Raw genomic sequence first — 7,465 nt, forward strand, 5'->3', positions numbered from 1 at the left:
TTCCTGAATTATACAAGACTGCTTTTTTTATTCCCATTTACTTGCTGTCTTGTAAATACTTAAGTTTGTAGCACTCGGACAATATAAATTTACTGACAATTTTCTTCGTGACTCGGCGCAGAGATAAAAATGCAACCTCGGCTGGAGACGCAGTAGACGCATAAAGAAGTTGCGCGAAGGAAAAGCGAGGAAAATGCAGTATGAGAAAAAGCCGAGTAAAATTACAATGAGTCCGAATAATTTAGTTTCATACTCGGTACATACTACCACTAATGGTAGTACCGCTTTGATATGGGTCTAGAATAACGTTTTGCAAGAGCAAACAGCCCGCTTTCTCGATTTATGTTCTCGGGCGCAGGTAGATCGAAACGTGTGCATACGCAGCGTACAAATGTGACATGCACGTATACACGTGTAAAGTTTGTCAATTGGGAAATATTCTGTGCGCCTGCGGTTGCACGAACCGCTACAACTTCGCAATAAGCCATTTGATTCTCCGGGGACTCACTCTTTACGACAGTTGAGAATTATAAGAGCTGCGCCGAATCACTCAGAGTAAAGAATAAAGTCCCACGGTTGAAATGAATAACTAGAATTATATTTACGGAACTTCTGGCACAGTACTTACCCTCTGTAGACCGGGTTCATTAAACATTGTTTTTCCCCCATCACTTTCCGTCGTACATCATAAGTAAATCACGTGTAAAATTTTCCTGTATGCAATTAATCATTGCTTCACTTTTGTAACGTTTTAATTCTTTACCTTATCGCAATTTTAACATAGAGCCTCTCAAAGTGTCGTATTTATATCGTTTGGAAATGTGTTAATAAATCACCGTCACGGGATGAAAGAAAGAGGAAACCGTAAATAAAACGACGGAGCTTTAACGTGGCAAACAAAAGCCCCCTCATAGGACAGAAATAAAAAAAGCAACATTGCTTTCTAAAAAAAGAACCATGATTTTTCACAGCTTAGCTTTCGGTTGAAAAATTACGCCAGACGACAGACCGTTGAAACGTTGACGAGTCTCTGGCGAACTTGTTGAATTTTGTCGAGCAATTGTTTAAACGGACGGGGATAAGGTACGCAAACGAAATCACATTGGCTGTCACGCGGCTCAAGAAATCGAGACCTCAGCCGTGTGCTGACAAATGTCCGACCAGCGGTGGAGATGAAATTACATGCTCGTTGCACAAAGCATCCTCTACGTGACTCCCAGCAGGAGTGGCAAGTTAGGGATATCGCGCCCACCTCGCTGTGATCCGCATAATAATTCGCGAATCGTATAAACCGCTGTCACTCGCACGCCGCCGTAAACGGCGCACCGCAAAATACTCACTCATCGAAGCAGTGATAACGCGAGGTATCGAAGCGTATCTCAACTTTTCTCCCGACTTTGCTCCGTGCTTCGCGGCTGGCTGCTATTAATCCCGCGGATTTCACGGAATTTAATTTCTGCAGTTTAAAAATTGCAAAAGTTGCGCGATCGATTCAGCCCCATTTCCGCCCGAAATTTGAGACCCGCAAGCTTCATCCGCGCGAAACAGCGTATGCCCGATTCGTCATTGTAAAATATGAACATTTACCGCGGGAGCTACGTTCCCTTTTGATTCCAAAAGGAAAGTTACTAGTACAGTCTTATTCATTAATGCCTGGACCTCAGTTTTACTAGGATTCACATTTTTATAATCTTTGCTCCCAACTATACATCGATGAGTTTCAGGCTGTGGTTCATACAGCTTCTATAGAAGTCTGTGGTAGCACATACGTACAACCTGAAACTAGTGACTCGTATATTATTATGAGAAAAATTATGATAAAAATGCAGGTCCAGGCATTAAGGAATAAGACTGTACATTGATTAACACAATTGAAATTCAGAAATATAGCGAAGAAGATGTAAAAGAACACGCACATGAATACTGATTCGCATTCCGCGAACATATGGGAGCTTTATCGTGAGGCTTTACGTCGTTATGGGGAATCGCGAAAACGTAGACTTATTTATCAATATCCACGTTGCGAATTTTCCCTAAACAGGCTTACGAAATCCGGAAGTCTTACGGTTTCGGGAAGTGCTTGCATTTTGCCGCAGCGCTCCATAGCAACCCTCAAGTTTATTCAATTTAAGTCGGACATCGAGATCGTTTGCGAACTCGACTCACGTAAATTCTGAGCTCCACGTCCTGTGGCTACAAGTCACGTTGCAGCGTGACATTTTAAGCGACGTGTGTCAAATTTCGTCACCGAGCTTCAACCAGGCGACGACGTACACCGGGACGTTAGATTACGAGAGAACACCACCAGCTTCGATATCCGACCGTCTCCTTCCCGCGATGATTCTTATTGTTTAACGGCTACTTTATCAACGTTGACGTAATGCCGTATAGTCTCCGGAAATAAAATCAAGTCGTGATAAAGTTACATTAAAAAGTATAACGATTAATTAATCAACTAAAGTTTAATCAGGACCTTTTTAAGATATAACTCAAATACAAACTAGAACGCCAAATCATACTTAGACCCGGGCAAGCTGGAGGCAGCGTAATAATTTTTAATTAATTAATTATTGTTATTGCGTATTGTTTCATACAGCATTCATAAAAATTTTCTTCCAACTGAAACTATAGAGGAAAGTCCTCTATTGTGAAATAAGATCTTAATATGAGATAGCGGGGTTTCTGTTAAATTAATAGACATCACGAATTTGTCCTTGGAACGAAATCTGTTTAGTCGAAAATTGTTAAATTGTGTAATCGTTGCGAAAAAAAAATTGTGATTGAATTGGGTGCTGAAAACCTGCTGTCTCATATTAGAAACCTATCTCGTAACAGAGGACTTTCCTCTATGCGATTCAGTGCTTTTTTACTTATTTTGTTAACAGCGACAAGCATTATCTAACATTGAACGAGGTATCTTATATACGGATCTCTTTAATTCGCTATTTTAAGCGTCCCGGTGTACAAAATCAATCGCCCTGAATTTCCATCTGACTTTTTCCTCTCGTGTTTCGACCCGCCGTGGCACGAATTTCACCTGCGACCAGCGGAATAGTCTCGTCCAGTTACGCAAACCAATTTGCGAATACATAGATACCGAGAGTCATTTTCGCGGGCGTCGAGCAGCTTGTCGGAATGCCTTTGCGACTAAAGTGCGCTGCAGTTAAATCCAGAGCAAATTAGCAGAGTGGAAAGGTCGTCTCTCGGCACTTGCTATTGTTAATTGGCGAGCGGACCGAGGGGCTAAGAGTGCCGGGGATGATGCTCCAATCTTTCCCCATCGGATGCATCCAAATGTACGCGCACGCAAATCCCGTCCCCGTTGTTTGCAGTCTTTGTCTTTCATGCTCGTTGAAGAACGCGACCTCGTTTTGGAAATCAAATTCGTCTATTATATGTGTACGTTATTGAGGCGATCTCGTAATTTGGTTTATTTTCATTACCGACTATTGGCTGAATAATTCTATAAAAATCTGGTAGATTTCAGACCTTCATGAATTCTCACGTTCTATTTCTGGGTTTTAGAGATGGCGATGGCGGTCTCGAAATACAATATTCTTAAGTTCTATCGTTTCATTTTACAGCGTAGAGGTCGTACTATTTATTGTAAAAGGTGCAAGTGCTTAGTGGGGAGTTTTCTTCCTTTTAGATTCGTTATTTCTAAGGTAACTCTACTGTACATTCATTAATATCAGTTAAAGTAACAGTTTATTCAACTACAATACCTTGCAGTTATCAGAAAGTAAAATAATCAACATGGAAAGATCTCTAGTTTGAAATTAGATATTTAACTTCGGTATTTAATTCAGATATTTCATATATCTATGAATATACTTTATCTTATCATTTCCACCGTGAAAAAATAAGATGTCTTTTTTTAGTCATTAAAGGAAATGAAAAGATTTAGAATTTTTTAATTCAGAAGATATCGGTCTAAGAGCTGATGTTAATTAAAACAAAAACGGAAATGTCTGCTTTTATGCTTAGTTGCACAATTTTCGTGCGCGGCAATTTAAGTGGATTGCACTTTTTTTTCTAAATGAAACCATGACAACATGACTCGACCAAATAATCTCTATAGTAAGTAAAATATTATTCCCTCACGCTGCTCTCTTTCTGTGTTATTCGCGAGACGTTAATTACCCGGGATGTGTAATTTTCTGCCGAGATGAGCGTTGGACACATGACGTGGAAGTTAAAGCGAGCGAATACGGAATCTGCCTTCATTCAAATTCTTCGCGATCTCCTCCAGGCTTTCGAGCTTTTGTTTTCGCCGCCTATTGTGACGATGACGTTTGATGTTTGCGTTTTATTGCCAATTAAAGAAAACGACGTGACGGAGAAAGGACGGCCGGCGTTCCATTCTTCGATTCTGTCAACGGTGTGGCCCCAAAGATGCCCCGGAGATAAAAAGTGACAGTTTTTTTTTCACGAAATTGCTCATAAAAGGTACCGGCTCGCGTCACATCGTATTCCGGTGACGGTCCGTTATTGTCCGCAGGGCATGCGCGATGTTCCGTGAAATTGTTCGCACGAGATGGTAGTCTTGGCGGTGGACCGAGCTATTCGTTATTTATCGCTTATCGGCGGCATTTTTTACACTGGTTTATTGTATCATTCCGTGGGAAAGTTTCGCACAGAATAAATATGTGAGGCGATAAAGCAGATACTATCACGCGTCGTACATCAGCGTGCATTTTCAGGCATTGAAAATAAGTAAAGTACGTGCTGGAAATAGTAACCGTCGGATAACGATAGTTTTTTCTACCGGATTTTAAATACGTCGATTAATATTAATATACAACTTTTGAGGTTATTTCAATATATTGATCATTATTATAATATGACCGATATCATGACTTTTTTATCAAGCAATTTATTGGATTTTTCCTATGTACTGATATTAATATTTTAACTGTCTATTATTGGGGCATATTTATACAAACATAATGAGGGACTTTTTCGAAAGAACATATATGTAATTTTAAACATTACATTTTACATTCCAAAGAATTTTTAGTTCGATGTGTACTGTGCGAAATCAATATAAAACATAATTTTTATGCTGTGTAAATTTAATAATTTTGGAATTGTTATGCTTTTGTAAAAGAGTAGCTATAGTAAACTCGAAAAAGGAATAAATTTTAAATAGAACACGCAAAAATACCTTTATAATGAAATTTTTGGATACATTATCAATAGAGTAACCGTTTTAAATTCTTACAATTGCAACTTGGAAATCGTACAGTTAAAAAAAAACACAAAAGCGTATCTAAAATTCTACAGAAATATTTGAAGAGAATTCAATTAAGTTCAGTTTGTAATACCGCAAAAAATACAAACGTTAACTCGAATTAGCTAGCATTCAATTTAATAACCGTGCACGAATCGGGTAAAAACTCAAAATATTGATAAATTCAGTTCCCAGTTGAGTAAGAATGGAAAAATTTAAACACTCTCGTTTCCATTTCTATTGTTGAAATCTATATATACATCGCTTCGTCAAATGCGATCGGCGAATACTCTGTATATTCCCTACACGGGTGGGAAGGACTCTCCATTTTACGGAGGTGATCTCTTGACCTGAAGAGAAGCTGCTTCGAGTAACAGCGATCCACACAGTAATTTATCGGAGCGATAAAAAGTTATTGCCGTACTTTTCATAAATTGTAATTTAACCGGACAATTTGGCGATACTAAGGAGCGGGTGGTATTGTCTCGAAACGCATAAGGTACAGGTCGATGAAACGCTGATGGCCCACTATCACTCATCGATATGGACGTGCATTAACCCGTTTCAAGTCACGCGGTTACACAATTGTCCGTTTTCCTCTCGCGACGTAAGAAAGGTATTATTTACGTAGATATCCCGAGTCGAAATTTTGGTACTATTTTGACACTTTTAAGGATACACCTACTTAGCTGATCTATACACCTACATAGACCAGCGATAACCTACTTTGATGACATTATATTTTTTTACTCCTCCCTTGAATCTTTAATTCTAAAAATTTACTTTAGCTCCTAAAAGGACCTACTTTAATGCTAAATTGGCAAAAGCAGATATTTCCGACACTATCAGTTTTAAAGTAGGAGTCAATTTTGTACTTGCAGTTCGACCTCTTTTACTGTCTTAGGTCCTACTATACAGGGTGAGGAAAAAGTATGGAAACCCTTAAATTTTTCAAAAACTACGCATTTTAGAACCTTATTAGTAGGCCCTAAGGTTCAACATAGGGTCAGAATTTCGACTCGGGATATTGAGAATAAAGATCGCACCATTAAAATTTGAGAAGTACATTCGTATTTTCGAGAGGTAAAAAATTTTAGAGGTGTCCTCTCGGTCGAGAGTTTCCCCGACGCTCGAGGTCCAAACGAAGCGTCTAGGCGCATGAACGCGCGCGTTTCGCACGCATTGATGGATTAAAGCTACGCTTAGATGAACGCGCGGCGCAATTAACGCGGCGTCCGAATGGAATGCTCCGACAGTTGTAGGGATAGCGCGGAACTTTGTTGCCTCTCGGAGTGATTAAGTGGGAACTCATAAGCGTGGGGCTATTGCCTACGCTTTACGTAACAGACCGGCAACGAGATGCCATGCGCGCGAACGTTACTATTACGCGAGATACGTTACAACGCGAAGACCAACGCGCGATGGAGCGAGCATATCTGATGAGCGTTATTATCACCCGCGAACGTGATTATTAATGACCCCTGTGTAATCACGCGCTTGATTGCTAGGCCGACGCTTATCTATGATATAAGTATAGACGATCGCGGATTGATTTATTCGTTGTTTGTTGTAACATACAGAAATTTTTCCCCGCTACACGCGGAATTTTCTCCGAAAATTCACCCCGAAAGTCGTGGGACTATACATTTTATCAGAGTTTTTTGAAATTTTACCACTTTGCGAGTAAAACGATCACGTGATATTCAGGTAAATTTGAAAAAAAAATTCTCTCCGTGCAGAAACGTCGTAGAAAGTAGCGTAATTATCAATGAGTCTGCGCGTGGAAGTAATACTTTTGATATGGTTCTCCGCGATCAAAAAGATCTGCATCCGCTATGCTGGTGCGAGATAGAGAAGCTCACATTTCTCTCGTTAGTCCCTGCGTCTATAAAGAAGCTTGTATTTTTCTCGTTAGCGTCGAGAAAGAAGCTTATACTTTTCTCGTTAGTGTCTGGCGTGACGATTTCAATTTAACGAAGGCGCCGCCTCGAAGACAATAATGTTCTACTATTTTGCCACCTGCGAACGACATAAATGGGCGCCCGCGCACGCACACGCAGATGAGTGGCGTCGCGCGAAAACACAATGGAATCCTCCAATACTCTCCGTTCAATTGAGAGCGATTCGCAAACACGGGTACAGTAGAAGCCGCGCACAATGGTTGAACTTCAACAGTCCCCCGAGCTACGTGGCTACGGTGTGAGGGAAGAGGCATAATCGAATCTCCCTACA

Source organism: Vollenhovia emeryi, unplaced genomic scaffold, assembly GCF_000949405.1.
Source record: "Vollenhovia emeryi isolate VEMERY1.0 unplaced genomic scaffold, V.emery_V1.0 DF939123.1, whole genome shotgun sequence".
In the NCBI taxonomy this organism is placed as follows: domain Eukaryota; kingdom Metazoa; phylum Arthropoda; class Insecta; order Hymenoptera; family Formicidae; genus Vollenhovia; species Vollenhovia emeryi.